The sequence below is a fragment of the Desmodus rotundus genome, chromosome 1, assembly GCF_022682495.2.
Source record: "Desmodus rotundus isolate HL8 chromosome 1, HLdesRot8A.1, whole genome shotgun sequence".
NCBI classification, from domain to species: domain Eukaryota; kingdom Metazoa; phylum Chordata; class Mammalia; order Chiroptera; family Phyllostomidae; genus Desmodus; species Desmodus rotundus.
In genome coordinates this window covers 13670130-13682289 of record NC_071387.1, presented here as the reverse complement: position 1 = coordinate 13682289, position 12160 = coordinate 13670130, and positions in this window count along the sequence as shown.

Genomic DNA, 12160 nt, shown 5'->3' with positions numbered 1-12160 from the left:
TGGCGATGGATTGTCTGAAGGAAAGACTTGACAGAAGAAAGATGTTGCGCAGCTATATCAAATGTGGCCGAAACGACACATCAAAGCCAAGAGCGTTAGGACGCACGGCAGGTGGAAGAGAAAGAGAATCAACACATTTGTTTCAGCTTTCTGCATTTTTGACCATCAAAATAAGGGACTTGCATTAAGTGTAGGAAGAACATTCTGTAAGAGTTTAAGAAGTTCTGTCTCTGCGCTTTGGAGTTGAAGACCCTTGGCCAACTATCGTGTAAGTCCTTGAAGATGTTGTTGTATTCACCTGTAAGTGGCAACAATAACAAGAGCCCTAATAATAGCAATGATAGTGCTTACCCATGCCACTTCCTTTTCACAAGTGTTAGAAAGTCAAATGCATGGTAAGAGACTTTTAGAAATATTAATTATAAAGAGACATTTATTATTTGCAAAAAAAGATAGCTATCATTATTGAGCTCTTACTAGGTACAGTATGTTTTATATTTATAATTTCTGTTTTCATATTGGGTCGTTACATAGAGAAAATTATCCCCATGTTACAGAATTGGGTACTAAGAGTCAGGAATTATTATATTAACGTTAACTACTATTTTAATAATAGTGAGATAGGATTTCTACTACCAAAGAAGCGTACATGAGAAAAACAAAAAGAAAGGTTATGGTTACAAGTTAATTGGAAGGCCTGCCCCAATCGGAGCTCAATCAGGGAAGTGAATGCATGTTAAGGAATTTGTTTACAGAGATGTGACCTTCTGTGACTGAGCGGGAGCTTAAACACTTTCTCAAGGCTGTTGTCTTCACATCCAATGCTGGAGCTTTAAGTCATGAGGAAGGCAGTTGGATAGGAAGAATACATGGTAGTCAGGGAGAGTAAGGTCAAGCTGGAAGCATGAGCCAGAACAATGAACTCAAGCTGGATCCATAAGCATGACCTGGACCCTATGAACTGGAAGCTGTTGTCAATTCCCACTGCCTCCGACCTTGATCGAGTGAGTGCTCTGCAGAAGGAGCTGCCCCCGTCACCCTCATTGTGGTGCCCAATGCTACTGGCCCAGGAGTCAGAGAAGCTGCAACAGTATCCAGGAGAAGGTGGAGCAGTTTCTGACCCACCTGCTGCCCCTGCCAGCGATGCGAGCCAGTACCTAAGTGATAAGGTGTGTGAACTACAACAGCAGCTGCTTAACCTTCTATCCTAAACTATAAAATGGCTACTGCCTCACTTCTGCCCTCCAAATCTTATAAAGAAATGTCTCTTCTGGGCCACTCTGACTGGAAGTATACAAAGAAGGAGATTCTGGGAAACAGTTCTGCCTGGCCAAGTTGACTCATCACAAAGCTACCACAGCCCACTCTTTTCGAACTAGAAAATTTACAAAATCATATTGCTTTACATTGTATTACATTATATTACATTAGGCAACAATTTGCTACGTTAACCTTTGCTAACCCTTTCCCCCCCAAAAGGATAAAAAGGCCAGCTTTGGGTGATATTCATTGTTCTTCTAGCTGACTCACCCTCTCCCTTTGACATCCTGTAGCTTAAATTATTAGATACAAAAATTTTATGTTACACCCTCAGACATAGTCATATCAAAATCAAGATATAATAGTGATAGCTGCTGTGGTCCTCATCTTTGTAACTGGTTATGTAACCGTATCTGCTGTTTATGACTACCATCTTTCACGCCCCATTCCCCGTTTTCTCTGTCTCCAGGGAGCATTTCAGTTAGTTGTGGTTCCCTGGCTCGTCCGGTGATTCAGACCTTCACTCCTCAGGCCAACTGATGGCACAGAGTTATTATAAATTGTATTTGACTTTATTCACAGACCTGGGACGACTAAGAGGTAACCCAGGATTCTCCTGCATTCCAAGTGCATTCCTCCTGACACCCTTTCTATAATAGCATATTGGACTCTCCTCAGTTGTTGGGATTAATCATCCCAGCCTCTACGGTCATCCCATTCTTCACTTGTTGATTCACTGACACGAGAATCCCAAAGTGGCCAGCTGGTAGTCTCAACTTCCAGGCCAATGGGATCATTGTTGGCAAAATCAGCCCTTTGGTATGCATCATACCTGTTTTCAGGTCGGACACTGTTTTTAATCTTTGAGGCTTGATGGGGCTTGAGTGTATTTATAGATTTAGAAGCAGAGCGATGCGGTGAGGATAGTTCCTGATAAGGATCAGCAGGTCCTCACAGACCAGTGTAGTTTCTCCAGACGAGGTGAAACCAGTGTCTTCAGGCAGGAGTGGGAGTGTTGCCTGCAGTGCAGGAGGCTTCACAGAATTCAAGGGTCCAACATTCCCAGCTTTGTTGGAATGTACCCGCGTCCCATTGCAAACTGCAGGCTCTTAGTCCCTCCCAATCAATGCCCAATCTTGAATAAGAGAGATCTCCAGGAGTTTGGGGACTCAGTTTGTATTGTAATTCAGCCTCTTACAGGATGAGGCTTTGGGTTTGGTTTTCAGGAATCCAGGCCCTGTGGTCACGAAAGATAATGGGTTCTTTTGGGACAGACAGAGACAATTTCAGGTCTGTTATGCCGGCCTTAGCTGGTAAGTAAAAGCAGTATGTTCATCATTTTCTTCCCCCATGTTTCCAGCAAATTTAGAACCAACCAATCAACCCCATCTGGTGCCTTATTTTGAATAAAACATTCAATGGCAGCACCTACTTAGTCACTCTGTGGCTTTTTTTCTATAGGTGTTTGATTACAGGTATCTGCAGGTGATAATTTGCATAACGCTTTTGCCTCTACATGACATGAGCTACTAGTGTCTCCTTAACACTAGAAATGGGAGTGATTGGTACCTTTTAAATCTAATCAGAACAAACCAGGTAAACCAGAACAGCCCAGAAAACCCATATTAAGATATCATCCCTTTAGAATCTCTCTCAGAGACAAATTATGTATCAGGTAGGGTTCAATCAAGGAAGCTGAACGACAAGGATACATTGTTACAGGAATTTGACTTTGCCCAAAGGTGGCACTGATTAAACAGTATCTATAAGGCTGTTGTTCCAGGAAGATAAAAATAGATGTTAAGGGAGGAGAGTAAGGGTGAGATAGAATTTCTGAGATGGAATCCTCAGGCCAGTTTTCGATGCCACCCGCCATGACAAGTGGTGTCTGCAAAAACTGTTGATGTCCTTCATCACAGAGCTAAGAACACACCTGGCTTTGAAATGGGAGACACTGTGGGAGGATCCAGGAAAAGGTAGAACAGTTGAAGGCCAGGCTGCTGCTTCTCACCAATAAGGTAAACCAACCGATGAGCAATAACCTCTCTCTGAGTTACAGAAGTACCTGTTCAGGCCTTTGTTAGAGCATAAGACCCAAACGGCTGCTGTTTCACTGCTGCTCGCCAAATTGCAAGTGATAATGTCCCTAGTGGCACATCCTAACCTGGGACACAGAGGAAAGAGCATTCTGGGAAAAGTAGTTTGGCCTGGCCAGAGGGACACACTTCAAAGCCACCACTAACCTCATTTTTTCTAGATGACCCTTGTATCTATATTTGGGGGAACTTCTGACTTTTTCAAATGTTGGCAACATTTTTCCTGTTAATAACCTATGGCCAGGAATAGTTGTCATATCTACATTTTGGTGGTATTGGTATTAGGAAGCAGAGGCCTAATACAGGAAGGCTGAGAGGTTCATGAATATATTAGGTGGAAAATGTTCATTTGGGACCTGAATTATGAGGCCTAAATAAAATGGCATGAAATATGAGCTCATAAAATATTAGTTTCTTTCCATACTGCTAAAAATTTGTGCCCCGGCTCTTTCACTTTTAACTTCATGAGTTGTGTTAATTCATTAATCTTATTTACAACTTGATTTTCTTACCCATGTTATGGGTCTCTGTTGACCTCTCTGGAGTCATATCAAACACAAAGCAAAATAATTCATTTGAAAGAATGCTGTAAAATAAATAACACTTTGTAAATGGAAAAGTATGATAATTATCATATAGTACTTATTTCAAAGTTAATTTAGTAATCATTTGAAACCCACTTGCACCCCCTTCATAGAGAGACATTTCCTTTTTTAATACATAATCTTTATTATGTTTTTTTCCATTACCATTTAGTCCCCTGATACCTCCCTGCCCCCAGCAATCACCACCCCGTTGTCCATCTCCGTGAGTCCGTTTTCCTTTTTGCTCAGTTCGTCCTCTCCCTAAACTCCCCACACCCAGCTGTCATCTGACCTCTATCTATGAGTCTGGAGAGACACTTTCTATTTAAATCTGTTGGGATGACCCCAAAAGGATGAAGAAAGGTAGTTCTCACTTTAACCCATGCCAGGGAAATGGGAGCACAAGAAATAACCACAATTAAAAAAAAAAAAAAAACCACAATAGCTTTACTATGTGAGGTGGCAGATGGAAATCGACAACTAACACTTTAATGTTTGAAAGAGAAATAGAGGCCATAAGAACTAACAATTGTATTATGTTTCTAAGGGGCTTTGTGGTGTTGATTTTGTTTATTTTTAAGTGTCAATGAATGTGAAGTTGCCATCTGCCAGATGCACTAAAAACATTGTTTCTTCTTGATGCACTGAGAGAACAGTGTTAAAGTTACATCAGCCTGGCCTGAAATACCTTCTCACTAGTGTGATTTGGGAGGGGTTTAGACTGGGAATTTGATTATCTGCCCTGGACATCTTATGAAAATCAGCATTTAAAGAGATATAGGGTTTTTTTTAATTGTTTTATTGTTGTTCAAGTACAGTTGTCTGCATTTATCCTCCCACAACTCCCCTGCCACTGCAGCCATCCTCATTTCCTTCCCCTGATTGCTCCCCCCACCGCTGCCCCCCTAACCCCTCCCCGCCTTGGTTTTGTCCATGAGTCCTTTATAGTTGTTCCTGAAAACGCTTCCCTGCCTTTCCCTGCATTGTTCCCTCCCACCTCCCCTCTGGTTACTCTCAGATTGTTCTTAATTTTAATGTCTCTGGTTGTATTTTGCTTGCTTGTTTGTTTTGTTGATTAGGTTCCACTTAAAGGTGAGATCATATGATATTTGTCTTTTACCACCTGGCTTATTTCACTTAGCATAAGAGATATAGGTTTCTATCTGCATATCTGGGAGGATGAGTAACTCAGGTGGTAATCACGATATGAGAGTTTATGGGAAGGAAAACCATGCCCAACATATATTTAAAAAACAACAACAACACTAAAACAGGTTGTTGAAGAACAAAGCCCTATTACATAGGGCCTGATACATAATTTTTTCTCCTGAAGTTAGCACTAGAGGAGAAAAAACAGAGATGTGTTCTTCTTCCAAAAAAATTTACAGTCTATATAGGAGATGAGTTATATTCTCCAGTGGAAACAAAAATATAAATTGAAATTCATGTTCTGGCTCAAGATTCTGTGTGGTGTGTATAGACAAATGATGCTAAATATTCTGAGGACTAGGAATATTGATAAACTTATGGTCAGGGAAATAGCATTTGGCTATTAGCTCTGCTGTTTATTATAATATAATCTTGAATTTCTTAACTTTAAAATGGCAGTAATAAGCTCTACCGTCACCGAGTTTTTGTGATTATATGAGATCTTTGACATTTGTATCTATAGATAGGCCACTCATCAATTTATAAGATGTTTTTGAAACCTTTAGTTCTGTGATTTCCAAGAGAACTTGATACACAAAAACTTCTAGAGAAAGAGTAGTTACACACACATTCTATTTAATGTCATGATATTTATTGTATTTTAAATTTTGAAATTACATTTACAGAATGTATGACATTTCTATGTTCATCCAATAAGAGAAGTGTGGCTTAACAAATGGTAGGAGACATTTCCACTGATTCGTTCCAAATAAACCTGTGAGTCAGATTTTGAGAAATTAGTCTTCCCATTTCACTGATGAAGCAATTAAGCTTCAGAGTTTATGCCAACCCAGGACACTTGGTTCCAAGCAAATCTCCCACACCTGGTGCATAGGCATCAGCAGAAACCTAGACAAGATTTCAGTGTGCAGAAAGCAGTAAATAAGGGCATTTGTGGCTGTTAGGAAAGGTTGGAAAGTGAGCATTTGTTGGCTTATTAATTCTTATGCAAAAGTAAGGAAGAGGCATTGATGCATTTAATGTGTGGTTTTGTTGTTCTGTTTTATTTTCATCCATTTTTAGTTGAATGGATTTTAGAGAGACTTCCGAAAGTGTATGCAAAACCAGCCACTAGGAGAGTTAGGAGTTCCAAATAGAAAAGAAATCCAATCACCATCTCCTCAACCTTTCATAGAAATTCATGGTTCAGCAAAGCGCCATAACAAATATAAAGAATCAAGAAATCTTGTAGTGCCTCAGTGATCACAGAGCCTTGAGCCATAAGCTGGCTGGCTCTATAGGGGATAAATCATTCAAGGGAAACTTGATTACTTTTTTGATAGAATTAGAAGAATCATTGTCAGAAGAAATGGTGTTAATGCAATATATCTTGATTTTTAAGAAACCATGTCTGTTGGGAGAATTTTACATGAAAATTAATTTCCGTTGGGTTGCATATAAGCCTTCCTAAGTAGGTAAAAACACTGATTCACCACAAATTATATGTGATGAAAAGGATAAAAAGAAGATAAAAGGAATGGAGGGAATGGAGAGAAGGGGGGGAGGGAGAGAGAGAAATAGAAAGGTGGAAAGGGAAAGAGAAATAAAATCAGGAATGTGTTAAAGAATAACGTGATTTTTCGGCGGAAGACAATGACAGTGTATATTCTGGTGCTAAGTCTTGTTACAAACTTTATCAAAAATGAAGTTCCTGAAGATTCTAGAAGGTTAGAACATACTTCTGAGCATTTATGTCAGGGAGATAGAGAGCCTCAGAGATCATTATGACTAGGTTTCTAACCTCAGTTGAGTGCAGGACCATACAGGTTAAGTGGACAGGTGTTCTTTAGGGAATTTTGAGAGAAACTGGTAAAAAAAAAAAAAGCATATATCCAGTTGTAATGGGGTGCAGGCTGAGAGGCTCTAGGGCCCCCCACAAGCCTGGCTGGGGGGCTGGGAAAAGCAGCAGTACAGGGATGGAGAGTTATTTTGCACATCAGTAACAGCAGGCTGGTTTCAGAGCCCGCTGGGAGAGGGGGAGATGGATGTGACTTTGACTTGTGATGTAGCTGGGAGGCCCCTTCCAGTGTCACAGCGCCTGGGCCAGAGCTTGGAGATGGTTCACTCCACACTGTGGGCCACACCTGCCTGAACCAACTGTGGCAGCCAAGAAAGGCAGAGAATACGGTGGACCTAGCAGGTGTGGCCATTGCGGGAGGAGTGGGAAATGGGGGTATGGAGGAAATTCCAGTCTGGGATTTAAACAAAAAGACGGGCTACCACATGGGGCAGACAGTGTGGAACAATGTGGGACAATTCGAGATCACGCAGGAAGAAAAGGGGTGAGAGGACTTTCGCTGGCGGGCCGTGAGGAGGGGCCGCGTGGTTTTGGATTAAAAACTGGAGACCGCAGCAACACATCTCATTGTGCAGGGAGCCATGGGAGACCCGCCCAGCCAAGCACAACTTGTTGGGAGGAACCTGGAGAAGTGAGCTGCAGACCTCTGTTCTTTTCTTCTGGAAGGCAGTACTTCTGACTGGCACATACTGAGACTGGCCTAACCTGGCAGAGGGGGAGGGCAGGACTGTGTTTGTGGGTGTATCTTCATTTCTAAAGGGAGTAGATTTGTTGGCAGAATTCCACCATTATTCTAAACCTGTATGACTTTTACTTAAAAGAGTTCCTTTCCTTTTTACCAAACTCTGGCACCAAGAGCCACAATTCCTGCTGGCGAGGGGCAAAGAAGAACCACAGGAAAGAGACCCCCAGGGGTGGGGGTCGTTTCTGTAACACAGTGGGTTTAATAACAGATGTTGAGTCAGGGTTACCTTGATTCAAATACAGGCTTTAGCACCCATTCTTTAACTCTTCTCTCATGAAGTGGTTGAGTCTAATTTGCTTCCTTCTGAATGTTGGACTGACCTTAATGACTTACCTCCAACAGAGAGTGATGGAACTGACACCGTGTGACTTCTGAGCCTAGGCCCTAGAACATGGTGTCTCTTCCAGAACTCTGCCAGGAAAGGCACCTCTGATGCGATGCCTCCCACGTGGGAAAAAAGGCATCCCGGAAGCTCCCATGCTGGAGAGACCATATAAAAAGAGCGAAAGATGCCCTAGGAGAACGTCTTTTCTGGCCCTCAGCTTATTGCTTGTTCCCAGCACATCAGCCTGATATGTGAGTGAAGAGGCCTTAGAGAGGGTTACAGCCTCAGCCAATGTCTGACTCGGCATGCAAAGCCCAGGGTGAGAATGATCTAGCGGACCCCACTGAGTCACCCGTGTCAGCAGAGAATAAATGTTCTGGAAATATACCAATAAACTTGTGGTGATCATTCGTGTAATAACACAGGGTCTGGCAGAAGTAAGGCCTGCTCGACTGTGCTTGGTAGGATAATAATACAGGTGTAATAATTTATAGTTTTAATTTGAACATTTCACCTAAAAAGTCATATGGAGTGCTTGAGTGTGATATTGTTATGTTACAGAATTACATGCTTATGATTTTATAATAGAAGATTTTGTAATAAAAAGGGGCATTATTTGTGCTGGGCCTTGTAGATAACTAACTGTGAGGACAATTTTCATCAGCTTTAATTTTTAATAGTAATACCTAACCCATGAATTGTTGTAAGTATAGTTTTAGATAATCTTAGAGTAGTACCTACCTGATTGTTTCTGAGCATTTGTAGTTCATAAAAATAATAGTTCTGACCATATTAATAAAGTTGGTATTAAAGTAAAGGCAGTAGCATAGTAATAAACCTCACATTTAGAGGCTTAGATGATGGTTCAGAGTTTGTGAGCCAGGGTTCCCCAGAGAAGCAGAACAAGTGGAGGAGTGCGAAGGCAGGGAGAAAGGCATCATGAGACGTTGGCTCATACAGTTGTGGAGGCTGGGAAAAGCCACAATCTTCTGTCTGCAAGCTGGAGAGCCAGGGAGTCAGTGGTGTAATTCAGACCTGAGAACCAGGGTACCCAATGGTGTGAAACCCTGAGAGAGGACGAAGGAAGACGAGAGGCAGGAAAAAAGAAAATCCCCCCTCCCTCTACCTTTCCTTCTATCCAGGTGCTGGATGGAATGGGGTTGCCCACCCACATTGAGGAGGGCCATCTACTTTACTGAGTCTCCCTATTCACATGCTAATCTCATCTTGAAACACCTTCACAGACTTACTCCGAAGTAATGTTTAATTAAGGCACCCCTTAGCCAGTCAAACTGACACAGAATTAACCATCACACCACACAGGGGTTACTGCAAAAAATAAGAGAGACTTCTTAATAGACAGTGCATAAAACTATCTCATCGCAGATGCTTCCAATTTGAATTAATGTCCCATCCCCATTTTTCTACCGAATGTTCTTTGGATTTTGTCATAAGACTTATCACAAGGTATCAACTTTGATCTCTGAGAAAAAAAATACAGCGTAAGATCTTGTAATGGCGATAATACAATCAGAGATCCAGAAATATGAAGTTATGCCCTGTTAAACAACCCTTCATATAATGGAAAAGGTAATACAAAAGTAAATAAAAATTTATACATTGAATGGCTTTACAGGTACCTAATAATCACCACCTGGTTGTGCCCAAGTCAAATTAGAGGCTCCTCAGACATAGGAATGCCAGCTCATTAGTGCCTGTGGGGAAGGAAAACCTCTTGGTCCAGGTACAGAGCCAGTTTCCTGTCATAGAAGGGAGAGGTGTACGGTGAGGAATATGCCCTGGGGCCTGACTAACGAAAGGCCTGACCTGCAATAAAAGGTAACTGGGATTCTTTATTTAAGGAAAAATAAGCCTGCCTGAAAAGAGAATACCTCAACATCTCTTCTGGGCTTCTACTAAGGGGAAGAAGCCACATGTGGTCCCTTGGGGAGAGCTAAGCTGGGTGTGTGAGGACCAGGGCCTAGAAGAGGAGGCAGAATCTCCACTCATGAATAATAGAACCAGGCGACTCTCTGAAAGATGTTGAAGAGGTCTTGCAGTTTGCATTGGATGAAATCAACTCCGTTATCATGCTCATAGCTTCCCTGTCCAAGGAATCAATACTCCGATGAAATACAGGCTGTCCATGAAAGAGGGAAGGAACATCTGAGGCTACTCATTGTGGAGCTGTGCCCAGTGGTGGCCCTCCCCATCTGATGCTGCAAACTGATCTAATGTGCTCCTCTCTGCATTTGGCATAGATGCTAAGTATAGAGGGGAAAAGGGGTCCTTTAATCCCAGGCTCCAAATATTAAGTTATTCTTCTGCTTCCCAGAAAGCTTACTACACTCTCTAGACTTGGACCCAGGATGAATATAGGGCAGTGCCAGGAAGTGTATCTAGGGTATGTCATGCTTTTGTTTTGCTTGTATCTTAAAAAAAAACCCAAAACCCACTTCCTAAGCTCAAAAACAAAGGTCTTTTAGGCCTACCCTTACATCGGAGCTTAGAGATCTAAATACTACATTTGTGAGCTTCTCTCTGTCTCTCCAAAGGCGAAGTGACTGCATTTTAGTGTCTTGGTTTTGTTTTGTATTTTTTTTTTAGTTCCCTGAGAACCATAGCACAAAACTTAGTGCCTTCCATAATATATGTTTTATAAATTGGTCTGGAGTCCTCTTCTTCATTCCCCACATAGCTCAAGTTCACTTCCATCCCATTCAGATAATAGTATTTTTATCTTTGCTTATTTTATATGCATGAAATTAGAGAGAACTAACTCTTGAATCTTTCTTACAGGTAGAATCTAAAATTTCTTAGACTTTTTTTTTAAAAAAGCACGACTTTGTTCTTGTCCTTCAAGTCACCCATACTCTTAACCTTCTCCAGCATGCCCCCATCCAAGAATGCAGTTAAAATAACATATAACTTTAATAATCTGACAGAGTTTATACAAGTGACAAGGGTCATTTTCTTATGCTTGAATGCCACATTCCTTTTTGTATATATGTTTAAATGTTATGTAAACTATTATGTAAACTGTTTTTTTAAATCAAAGGAGTATTACATTGTAATATAAGTTCTACTGTAACCTAACTCTCTAAAAAAAGATCTGAGAGCTTTCAATCCTCTCTGAATAGTCAACCATACCTATTTCTATGGAAACTAAGTGAGTAGATTCTTATTCAAGAGTCCACACATAGTGCCAGAGATAAAGTCTGCTTTTTGACAAAGAGTGTTTTAAAGCAGGTCACTCATCAGGAGGTTTTTTATGGTCATGCCTCTCTAACCTTTGAAAACTTATGAATGAGATCACATACCTTTGGAGAACATAAATGCTGCAAATCAACTCTAGACCAATTCCACATCATGACCTTGAAAATAGATGTCTCTTACTTGTGAAAGAATATTGTAGGGGTTTAAATGTATAGAATTGGAATTAACCTATGCAGTTGTCATTCTTCAAAAATAATGTCCATATCCAACAAGCTAGCACTTTAATAGAAGCCAGAGATACACAGATGTGAGGTCTTAATCACAGCAGAGGATTGCATGATGCAAGACCTTAGAAAACTGTGAATACAAGGACTTCAAGAGATGAGGAAGCACAGTTGCAAAGAAGTTCAGTAACATTGGAAACGAGTGGTATAGCTGTGGCTACAATTAATTCTTGGTTCAAGTCTGGTGTCTCTTCTTCCATGTTCATTGCTTTTGAAAGCTCTAGGGAATCTAGGGAGACTTCAAAAGGAATCTGACTACTTCTCACGTCCTAGTTGTAATCTCTAGTTAGACGTCTGGCTTCCTGGCTTTTGTTTAATGGAGAAGCCATGTCATCAGGATGGCTCCTCGATTAAAGAAAACGCCAGCAGGCCATCAGGTCAACTTGCCTATTCTCTGCATTTTGCACTTCCAGGGAATGAAGTTGGCCTCTCTAGGTGCTTGTGTGCATTATGCTTTCTGGAGATCTTCTATAACTCTGGTTCCCATTTCTGGGTAAATTTGCTTAAACAAATTCTGTCTAAAAAGTGCCTTCTTCCCATTAGGCTTCTCAGTCTCTCTTTTGTCCAGGTGTTATTCTTTGTATTTTAAAGACAATGGACAAAGTTGTTTAGTGAATCTGCATAGGAAGAGCAGGGACTGATG